The sequence below is a fragment of the Cupressus sempervirens genome, chromosome 1 (genome assembly GCF_028749045.1).
Source record: "Cupressus sempervirens isolate cs-2001-9-10 chromosome 1, ASM2874904v1, whole genome shotgun sequence".
NCBI lineage: Eukaryota > Viridiplantae > Streptophyta > Pinopsida > Cupressales > Cupressaceae > Cupressus > Cupressus sempervirens.
In genome coordinates this window covers 33942500-33955275 of record NC_143118.1, presented here as the reverse complement: position 1 = coordinate 33955275, position 12776 = coordinate 33942500, and the positions used below count along the sequence as shown (strand labels likewise).

The window sequence follows — 12776 nt, the reverse complement described above, 5'->3', positions numbered from 1 at the left end:
CTGGTGTTGTGTGATGTGATCCATGATTTCTTCTCTTTCCTCTTCAAGCTTGCTCAAGTACAAAATCCTCTTTTCTAAACCATCTTTATAGATATCATCTTCAATCACTGCTCTAAGTTTTCTCCTAGCCAATTCCAAAGGTAATGGGAGATTAACCTCAATTCCATGGACTAATTCAAAAGGAGATATGCCAATTTCCCTCTTAGGTGTTACTCTATCTACCCATAGTGCCTCATGAATTTTCTTGTGCCAAGTCTTTTGATTATCTAACACCAATTTCTTAACAATATTTATCAAATTCTTTTTATTGGACTTGGCTTGACCATTTCCTTGTGGAAAGTAATTAGATGAATGACTGACTGTAATTCCATACTCAAAGCAAAAATCTATAATCTCAATTGAAGAGAAATAGGCTATGTTGTCCATCACTAGTTTGATGGGAACACTGAACCTAACCAGTATGTTTTCCTTAATAAATTTGCATACTACTTCAGAAGTAGTTTTCTTAGTTGCTTTAGCTTCCACCCACTTAGTGAAGTAACTAGTTGTAGTTATCACATACTGGTGATCGACACTGGATGTTGGGTTAATTAGACCAATGAAATCAAGACCCCATTTTTGAAAAGGTCCCTTGATGATGACAGGTCTTAATGGTAAGGCAACTAATTGAGGACGCCCAGAAAACATCTTACATTTTTCTACCTAGGAATAGGCATCCTTGAACATTCTAGGCTAGTGATAGCACTGTCTTAATATTTTGAAAGTCATAACTAAGGATGAAAAATGCCCTCCATAAGCTTCATCATGAAATGTTTTCAACACCTTTTCTTTTTGTTGTTTGTCTACACATCTGAGGAAAGTGCCATCTATGGCTTTCTTAAACAATTTGTCATCCCAGATTACATATTTAGCTACTTTTAATTTAAGATCTCTCCTTTGTCTTGCAATTAGGCCCTTTGTACATTCTCCATATGTTAGCAAATAAGTAATATTCTCAAACCATGAATCATGAAGACCTACAACCAAAACTAGTTGCTTTTCTCCCAATTCTTCTGATCCTTCAGCAATCTTGTTTTTTGTAATCACCTTGCACAAGGCATTACCCCTTACCAACTTGGTAGGTTTATTTTTGATATCATACTCTTGTGTCTTTGTAATCCATGTTCCTCTAACATTACACCCTACATCATGTTGTGTTAACACACTTTTTACTACTACATTTGAGACATAAATGACAAAATGTGAATGCAAGATATAAAATTGAAAATTTTTAAGTGCTTTGACTACTACAAAAGCATGTTTCTCAATTTGTGAGTACTTCAATTCATTATTTTTTAGGGGTATGCTCATGAAAGCTATTGGGACTTGTATCCCTTCATTATTATTTTACATAAGTATTGCCGATAAAGTGTGTTCAGAAGCATAACAGTATATGATGAAATCATGCTTATAATTTGGGTAACATAATACTAGAGCATTAGCAATAGCAAATTTTATATTCTAAAAGGCCTATTTTCTTGCCTCACTCCATTTTAAATTTGAATTTCCTTTTATCATGTCCACAATACACTTAGTGGTTTCTACAAAATTCGATACAAACCTTCTGAGGAAATTCACCTGCCCAAAGAATGATTTAACTCCTATTTTATTTGATCACAAGCTCAATCTTTGAATGGCTTCAACTCATCTAGGATCAATTCTGATACCCTCTTGAGAAACTATGTGAAAAAGGAGCTTTCCCTTTGTTACACAAAAAATTATTTTTTTTGGATTAAGTGAGATTCCATGTTCTCGACATCTTTGTAAGACTTTCTTCAAATCTTCTATGTGATATTTCCTCTTTTTTAAAAACACAGTGAGGTCGTCCAGGGAATATAACTATAATCCAGTCCTTTAGATCAGCAAACATTTTACTCATGCACCTTTGAAATGTGGTGCTAGCATTGATGAGCCCAAAGGACATTTTGTGATATGAAAACGTACTCGAAGGGGTGGTGAATGTTGTCTTATGTTGATCCTCCTCTTCTACTTCAATCTGATTGTAACCTAAAAGCTTGTCAAGCATGGACATCATTTTGGATCTAGCCACTATTTGTAGTAAGTAATCCATATTTGGGAGAGTGAAATTGTCCTTCAGAGATGCCTGGTTGAAATTATGGAAATCAATGTTGATCCTTATTTATTCATTCTTCTTTCTGACTGGTACTATATTAGCTACCTAGGTGGAGTGATGGATGGAATAGATGATTCTTGCTTTCAACATTTTATCTACTTCCTAAAATATAACGTCTGCTACCTTAGGATTAAAATATCTTCATTTCTTTTGGAAAGGGACTACATTAGGTTTGAGAGGAATCTGATGTTTTATCTTCTCGCCTCTATAGCTTTTCAAATCTTCATAACTCCAAGATAATACATCTTGGTATTCTATAAAAAGTAGATTAGTAGCTTCTTTGTCTTTTGGTGAATAGCATTTACCAATATTGATCATTTTAGGATTATAGGCATCACCAATATTTATTCCTTCGTACTCACCAGTGGTAGGTCCTTTTTTTGCCCTCTTTTTCTTTATGTAGGCATCATGTCTATTAAACAACTTTTCCAAAGACACAAAGTATGGGGGAATGATATTACCTCGTAATTGGATTTCACCCATTTGATTTTCTTATAGCTCATGATTAGAGTCTTCATTATTACCTTCATTAGATTGATATTTGGAAGTAGCCTTGTCATTTTCTAAGAACAATTACAAGCTCTTTTCATCTTCAAAAACTTTCCAAGATTCTATATTATCTAGAATAGAGGCTCGATATACAATCTCAATCTGGTACTTCTTATCTTTGAACTCTGGATGAGGTAATAGTAGAGCAGCAGAAACCACCAAGGAATCAACTTTGGTATTCATCTCCCTTGGTACTGCTTCGATAGAAAAAACATCTAGGCCTTCTATTTCATCCCAAGCTCTGTTTCTATAATTCTTCAACTTGTGATTCTTCATAGAGTATTGTCCTTTAATTTGTCTTACAATCAGCTCTATGTCACCTCAAGCTTTAAGGATCTTTATTCATTTTTATTTTACTGTCATTATCCCTAGTAATAAGGCCTCATACTCTGCAGTGTTATTTATATTCCCAAACTCCAATTTGAAGGCCATGGGTTTAGGTTCTCCCTCAAGGGATATTAACACTACACCTACACCACATCCTGAAGAGGAATAGCTTCCATCAAATTCTAGTGTCCATATGCTTGTTAAATCTTTTTCCTCATTGGGAATTCCTTCAATTAGATTTTCATTTCTTTGTTCATCTAGAGCCTCTTCAGTAAATAACATGTAATTGTTGAACTCTAGCTCTTGATAGAGGATCTAAGCTTTAGGGTCATCTGATTTTAAGATAGTAAATTTTGCCTTTTCTTCAAGTTCTAATTTGACTTTCTTATTCCCTATAGTTATGACTGCTTGGCACCAGTCAAGTTTTATTTCTCCTCCTAAGTCTCGGCAAAAACTCCTACTTAAGAGAAGTCCATAGCTTACTAGAATATCTGCCACTAGAATGGTCAATAAGAGTTTCTTTTCTAGATGTGAAGCTAAGGCTACTTGAGCATCTTTAATTTGTCTAAGAAAAGGAACCTGTTTTGCATCCATAGAATAACATCATCCATGCACCTGAGTGAGGTTGAGACCCAGGGCCTTAGCTACAGAATAAGGCATAACGTTGTCTAACACACCTGAATCTATTATGTAATTGCTTAGTTTGCATATATTGATATACAATGAAATATAGAATGAGTCAAGTTTTTTCCTAGGAGAGGTTACTAAAATAGTAGAATCTTCTTGATTAAACAAGTTAGATGTTAGGGTTTTATCCCCTTCTTCAACAATGACATTGTGATTTAAATCTATAGCATTTTCTTTACAACAATCTACCAACCTTTTCAACTTAGAGGGATGAGACTTCAAATAATCTATGGGGGAAATTTGGATTTTTGATCCTTCACAGAATTAAATGAAATCAAAGTATATTTTGTCCTTACCTATCTAAGATGTGGATACTCCTTGATCAACATGAACATTACTTGCTGAAGGACTGGGATCATTCTTGTGAGCATGATTGGAGGATTCACTAGTAGAATTTTGGCAAATAAATGACCATGCGACTAAAACTTTTTGTCACAAGACTAAAAATCTTAGTCACATGACTCAAAGTGATCCAATTCTAGTAATGTTTTACAATTTAGAAGCATAAGTGACTAAATAAATGATTAATTTGGTCATAAGGTAAAATCACAAGGTTAAACAAAGATACATGACTAAATAAATGATTAAATTATTGGTCACTAATAATTAGTCACCCACACAAATGAATGATCAATGCTTTTTTTATCATATTAATAGATTCTTTAACATTTTTACAACTTTTATTACTTACTAATGGAGTTTTTGCCCTGTCAATACATTATTATCAATTAACTTCTTCTAATGACCTTTCAACTAATATTGAACTGATATTTACGAATTCACAATTTTGATAAAAAAAAAATATACCATTTATCATATGAAAAATGAATGTGGAGCTTTACGATTATTCATGAATTGAAAAAAAGAAAATACACCAATTCTGACTAAACTATGAGTTGTCTTGTACAACATCAATTAGGAATTTGAGCATGTTCTCAAGGGAAAGAGGTTAGCAAGGGTGTAGAATTTGGCAAAGAAGTCTAGAACAACTTTAAGTGCCAAATTACTTGTTTTAGAAACTCAAGCTTCTATACTAGGGTCATTATATTTTTTATTTTTAAATCATAACTATTAGACATTTTTAAATCCTAACTATTAGACATTTTTAAATGTTACATGACTTTAATTTGTACAGTATTATGAGGGAGGTCTTACCATTCTTAAGATAGTTGAGGGATATTAGGGCATCTACTAACAACGCCAATAATGAAAATAATCTCTCTAGATGGAAGTGTTCTTACATACATATCCAAGGGATGACCAACATAGGATGGTGGGAGTAAGTATTGTACCTTTCTAATGGTACCTAGGATCTTCCTATTCTAGAAAATAGGTCAAAGGTTCAAGGATGTGTCCTTATAGTACCATCCTAATTAATACATTTTGACTTGTTACAAATACTATGAAAATTTTGAGTCATAAGATATATTTGTCTTCTTTAAATATGATTTTTTTATAATATAATTATCTATATTTTATTGTATATCCTTCAATAAACTTAAAAATTTAACCATTTCCTCTTTATTTTATACACAATTTTTTTCGTTTTGTCATTAAAAATTTAAATTGCACTCCACCTTTTATCATAACAAAAATATGAAATAACACTAATAAACTACAAATGCATTTATTTATGACCTAAATAGAAAATGTGTGAGGGAGATCACACAAAGGTTTGAAGGTTCATTAACTTGGGGACTTCCCATCACATTATGACCAAACCAAATGTAAAAGAAGATTTGTAAAATCCATCTTGATCTCTTATGAGCTCTTAAAAGTAATAAATAATATTTTTTTATCCAATCACACATGGATAATGAATAATTAGCTATCAAAAAAGTCTTATCTAATTAAATGATTTATGAATACACTTCTTGATTAAACTAGATGATATGGATAACGATTTAAGAACTACTAGTCTATACATTAATTTTTATGAAAATTTTAAACCTCAATAATATGTGTTATATTTTAAGATATTTTTTACTATACATTAATTTTTCAAATCTTTTGTAAGTTATCCATTTCAAAATGTTTTTTAATAATTACTTAATTTAGATCTATTGAATCAATATAATTAGAACCACTACTCATTAGACATAGGTCAATAGATTTAACTCAAACAATATACAATATTTATATCAATATTACAATTAGACTTTCTATGAAAAATATATCCTACATCCCTTCCATTAAAACATTAGAAGTTTATATATATATTTATTTATTTATTTATGATTTTGTAAAGAGGTATATCTAAACCTATATCTATCTAATTTAGAAGTGACAAGATATTATTTTCCTTCTTTCAAAAATTATAACCATGATTGAAAGCTACATATTGGTCCTGTGATATTAGGGGTTTTAGTGATGTCCTAATTGACGACAACGTTTATCCAATACCTTGATTGACCTCTATTTTTTGTTAATCATTTCATCTCTTTGTCGAGCATGTCATTTCCTTCCTTTGGATATAAAAGAGTGCCATAACCTACTCATACTCTATCAATTTTATTTTCCTTCATGGAAGTCGGGTTTTGAAACCCACCTTCACCGAATGCTGCAAAAATTAAACAAAATTTTAGAACAAAAAATTGAAATGCAACTTCCTATGGCTCGAGGTACCTCTTGTGTCTCAACAACACCATTAATTTGGAGACTTCCACCATAGCCTCTAGTTCGCGGGGGGCAATCGTATGAACCTCTGTCCTATATTATGTTGTCACGGACGAAGACACCAAAAATCATGTGGTGAGCTTAGTGGCGGTGCATTACAGAAAGGCTCTCGATTATCAGGTTTTGATGCCATGAAGAATACCCATTACATGTATGTGAATTGTTTGCTAATATGCCTGAAATAAAAGTGCTTGCATTGAATACAATGGTTAGAATTGTTGAAAATGTTTTAAGACTTTTAAGCAATCTAGTTTTCATGTGCAGAGCTAGACTCAATAAGTTTTCCTAGTATTCAACTTGCTCATTGTAAACTGAGAGCTTTGGAGAAGGGAAATGACATCCTCCCTAATATATAAGGTAGATGTGTTTTCTTTGATATGAAACTATATTGGTAGACATGTTTGGAAGCATAGATAAGTTATGTGAATCATTTGACACAATATCCACCAAAAATTATAGTTTCATGGACTAATTACAACAGGTACATGAAATGGATTTGATGAAAAGTCCTTAGAAACATTTAAGAAAGAATAAGAGATAGGTGTAAAGCTAAATTTCACAACCTTTTGTAGCATTGTCCCTTATTGTCTTGAGATAAGATCCTAGTAACAATGAATAGACATTTATCAAAGCATAAGGATATAAGATCTTTTCTAGACATTTTAACTACTTTTGTAGACATTTTGGTGGCATGGATAAGGCATGTGAACTATTTAAATAAATAATCTCAAAGAGATACCATCTTAAGGAAATATTTATAGAACATGCGAACATGTGAAATGTAGATTTATAGAAAAGGTTTTGTGGGGAGGAGAACAAGACAATTTGTGCAAGGCGACTTCTTTGGTTGGTGACCATGATCTGAGGGGATAGAGCAAGGAAATGACAAACAAGGATTATATTTATATTTTAAGGTATGTTTTTTATATTTTTGTTGGATGATAACTTTTGATCATTGCATGTAGCTATTACATTTTTGTGTGCCTGGCGGTTTTTTTTTTTTTTTGAATGATCTTCTTTATGGCATGAAATCAAAATGAATTTCTTTCATATTGAAACTGTTATCAATCAGGCTTTGAATAATTGATTATACTTTTGAAATTCAAAAAGAGTTTTAGGATAGAAAAATATTTTGTTTAAATACATCCTTTGATTCTCAATTGACGCTGTCATGACAAAATGCCTGTTATGCTGCATAGCCTTCCAAAGGTAGTGAAAATAAACTAGTACAAAGGGAACCAAAAAAATCATATCTTTTATTCTTATCACTATTTTTTGACAATGAATCTGTGTTTCCCTTATTCCAGAGTATAGACTCCAATAGTCAATCTTGCAGCTATTTGAAATTGATAAACCATCCACAGTAATATGTTTGTCGTTCACCTTACTATTTTGACACAATATATTCCTTGCATTTCTCTTGTTAATAATAGTATTATTCATATAATTCTCACTACTTTTCCATTCTACACTACCATTGTTTTGAAACAATTAACATTTGAATCAATGTGACTACTTAGTAATAGTGATTTCATACTTTGAGAATCGATAAATTCATGTGTTCATGATAGTAATTGGACCTCTTCAAATATCAATAACTCTTTGCAAATAAACACTAATCCATAGGTATTTGAGGCCACAATAATTGTTCCACTTTAAACAAGCCAAAGATTTTAGAAATCCTTAAAAAAATATTGCTTTTGAGAATACATATGTGCTTAGACTACTGTGTTTTCAAGGAAATTTTACTTACACAAACCTACAAGAGTTTTTGGCCTTTTTAGAAGATTATAGTTACAAATATTGTACAATCCAATTTATATGATTCCTAGTAGAAAATACAATGGATGAGTCATTTGGAAATTATATTTCCAATGGATGGTTTTAATTTGTTAATGTGCTTTACTGCTAATTGATTTCATTTAAGATATTACACTTTCAATATTTTTTTTTTTAATTATCCTAGTTAGAGGTATCAAATTAAGATTAGCTATGATAAATACTAAAACATAGTAACTTTCTTATTCACATCTATGCTTCAACGAATGGTATTAATTTTTTGATGCAATCAAGTTAGGGATCTTATCAAGTGATGTCATGGAGGGTCAAGTGAATGAGCTAAGGGATCTGCAGGAGAAGCATGAGAGTGAGAAGAAAATGTGGGTCTCCAAAATCCACCTATTGAGTGACAAGCTAAAGGTAGGAATTGAGAACAATAATTTGTATTATCAGAAAGTTGTTTTTCTTTATGCATCAACTGTGCAATCTGAGCATGCTTTTGAATTGTTTCTATGGATAGTAGATGCTGAAGAGTGATTGTGTTAAAGTATCAAAGGATGCCAATTCTCATGTCTCATCATTTGTTGATATGAGTGGAATGACTTTTGTTGTGCAAGTTCTACATAAGATTTGAAATGTTTGAACTATTTTTTACTTTTTATTGCAAACCTTCAAGGAGCTGGTATTTTTCTAATTTTTTATTTTCTAGTTGATTAGCACAAAGACTTGAAAGTCCAGTTCATTGAACTAAAAGAAAATTTTGTAGAAGAATGTAAGGAATGCAAGAAACTCTATAACAAATTGTTGGAGCTCACAGGCATGTAAATAATTTCATGTTTCTTATTATCTGCATTGAAACAATTAGGTCATTGGGATAAATTTTGAAGTCATATTTACTTTTGTTTTTCTACAGGAAACATTAGTCTTTTGTAGGTGCCACCCATTGAGCACTGAAGAGATCATGCAAGGAGCCATTTCTATAGTAGAGTTTGATGTTGCCAAAGATTGTGAGATCAACATACGACAAAATGGGGCTCCCAAAAAAGTCTTCAGATTTGATTCAATTTTTACCCGACAGGACAATCAAGGTAAATGTTATTTATAGATGCTATAAGATTTGTAAATATTTCAGTTGAAACTCATTTTTATTGTCATGTCAAGCAGAGAAGTACATAATTTTTAGGAACAACTCATTTGTAACTATTGTTATTCTAGCAGAGGATTTTTTTGCCAACACTGCACCTATTGCCATTTTAGTTTTGGATGGGTACAATGTTTGCATCTTTGCATATGGGAAAATTGGAACTGGGAAGACATTTACAATGGAAGGAACAAAAGAAATTGAAGTGTCAACTGTTGAACATTGGAGGAGCTCTTCAGAGTAGCTCATGAAAGAAAAGGGCAAGTGAAGTATGATATCTTTGTTAGTGCTCTAGAAGTATACAATGAGAAAATTTGAGATTTGCTTGGAGCTCCTCCTCAACTAGGAAAAATCATAAAGAAGTAAATCCTAAACACATTTAATGCTTCATAATTTATCTTGTCATTATATAGCTCTCAATTATTGATAATAAGCCAAATTATTTGAAATTGTTGCATGTGTTATTGATAAGTTGGAGGTAAAATAGGTAGCTAAAGGGGTTCATCATGTTCCAGGGCTTGTTGAAGCTCAAGTGCATAGCATGAGTGAGGTTTGGGAGATGTTGCAAATTGGAAGTAGTGCTCAAGTTGTTGGCTCAACTAATGCTAATGAACATAGTAGTCATTCAGGCTGGTATGTGATACCCCTAAAGATAATTTATTCAACTTTTTAATGCTTTAATTCGTATCTCGTGCTTTAGTCCCACTCATATAAATTATGTTTTTGATGCCCTGGCACATAACTGCTCTAATTTTTTCAATCCTACTCCAATATCTTACAGAAAAATCATTTGAAATTTTTATGTTTTGTTTTGTGCATTGGATGTGGATCATATGTTTGATTTTTAGTAAGTCCTTGTGTATTGGTATTTTACAGTATACTTTGTGTGATGGTTAGAGGTGAGAATTTGATTAATGGAGAGTGCACCAGAAGCAAGCTTTGGCTTGTGGATCTTGCAGGTAGTGAGTGAGTTGCTAAAACTAATGTTCAAGGAGAGCACCTTAAAGAGGCACAAAACATTAACAGATCACTCTTTGCACTTGGGGATGTAATATCTTCTCTAGCAACCAAGAATAGTCACATTCCATTCAGGTTTGTTTGATAACAAAATCTCTTTCTCTCTTTATGTTTTATGTTTTATACATTGAAAGAGCACAACTTTCTAAACTTCTATGATCTATTGTTTGGATACAAAAACTCCAAGTTAACACATCTGCTACAAGATTCATTAGGTGTGAACCTTTCCTTTCTAAATGTTTGGATTTCTATTTTATTTTTTCAGATGCTACTCTATCCTGAGCTGATTGAAACAACTTACGACAATCTGAGATTAATTATATTTGCAGGAGGAGACTCAAAAACTCTCATGTTTGTACAAATCAATCCTAATGAAAATGATATAAATGAAACACTATGCCTAATAGAGTTTAAGGCATAGAACTTGGTGCAGCTTGGAAACAAATTGATCCAACTGAGCTTTTGAAGTATAAACAGATGGTATTCCCTATTTATGGCTTATAAATAAAATGCTTCCAGAGAATACAACTTTTATAGATTGTGAAAATTTGATGCTTTTAAAGTTATGTCACTTATTTAATCAGTGTTATTTGATGCTTTTAAAGTTATATATGTGTTACACTTTCGGAAGCGATATCGCAATAATGTTTTTTCTTATTTCTTGCACTTCTTATATTCATAGTTTTTCTAATCCAATAGTTTGGAATTATTTGTTTGTGCTCAAACGAGTGTTCCAGTAATTCTTTATTTGGTTATCTATTTGAACAAACCAAATAATATCCCTGATATTAATGACCACCTGCTCAAGTACCTAATAAGCATACAGTTTTAAAATTTAAATGGAGAATAAATTGCTAAAAAATTAATCAAACAAGATTTCAAAATTTATATTTTAAAAATTGCATCTTTTAGATCAGTGGGCACATTATGAGTTCTACATAATAGTTTATCTAGATGTAAAGAAAAAAAGTTATAAGTTGTGGTAATAAAGTAAAATAATTGTAAATTACAAATGTGCTCACCAAATGAGTAGGTAGCATGGAATGGGAACTCATCTTCTCGCTACCCCATAGAGCTATTTACCATTGAAAAAGTATAAAGAGGATGAATCAAGAGAAGAAGCAACCATAGACAAGAATGGAAACCATCCAAGAGTGTACTCCTCTAAAAGAAATGTATGGATAGAAAATTTCAACACTAACTTTTCAGAAATAGCACTGGCCACAAATAATGTATTCTTTGTGTATGTGTTTTCTCACTTTTTCCTTTGTAGTTGTTACTTGACTATTCAATTAATAGCAGAGCTTTGAATCATTTGAGTATTTTCTTGTTTTGACAAGATCTCATTTTATAGTTAAAGCCTTATAGATTGAATACCTCAGAGCCAAACTTGAGTTAGGAAATTCTTCTTTCTTTGCCTATCTTTTAAAGATTGAAATTTTGAAAATTTTGAAGATGAACCATTACTGTAGACGTTTATTTATGATAACATAGGGGAATCTTTTCCTTATGAGTATATATTCAGTGGATGATATAAAACTTATGAGTAAACAGATCTTGCATGCAAAATGTTTGACAAAATGTCAAACATTTAAAACCAAACCATAGAGTCAACTCGTAGCCTTTGACTCTCCCACCATCTCCTCTGCTTTGGAAATCATCCATTTTGTCTTCTCTACCCGAGCACATACAAAACTATATTTGTATCCAAAGCTTGATATTGCACATGTGTAACTGATGGATTTGCATCCAACAATGGCTGCCACAGAATTATAAGAAGAACATAATGTATAGGGTCTGCAGAAAAAGATTTGTTTGTTCTTCTCGTGTCACATGTGTTAATTGAGATTTTGTGCTTCTTCTAGATGTTGATAGTATACTATCTTTTGTCTCACCTTAGTTATGAAGTCTCCCTCAGAATTATGTTGCGATAGAATCATTGCTTTTGTAGTGCTAAAGAAAATTAGCATGTGAATTCGTTATCTTGCTACAAAAGGTGACAAGCAAAATCAAATCCACAAGTGTCATTAAAAAAATCAGTAATTATACATAATGTGACACAACATTTGACATGAGATGTTTAACAAACTTTTTCTCACTTGAGAAATTACAGAAATCATATTTGATTAAATGGGTATATATATATGATAAAAATGCTAAAAAAGAGGCTATTTTTATCGAATAATTCACCCCTACATGAGACCCACCTGTGAATGTCAATTCCTTTGAGAAAATTGAAAAAAAATGAAAGTAGACAAGAGCTTGACTGATAAATCTCCTTTTCTAGGTGTAGGATTCTGGGCAGAAATACATGGTGAAGGAGCCAAGTGTCGACTAATATGGCAATTTCAATACCACAATAATGGCTTCCATGCTCAATACATTATCTTTTAAATAAGTGGCTCCTCCCTTGGAACCATTTCTTGT

At 32.0% G+C, this 12776-nt stretch overlaps 1 pseudogene; it reads left to right on the top strand.

Moving 5' to 3' along the window:
• Window positions 1-10853, top strand: part of LOC149576035 (kinesin-like protein KIN-14E) — a 72039-nt pseudogene extending 61186 nt beyond the window's left edge.
• Window positions 10854-12776: the final 1923 nt, after the last annotated feature.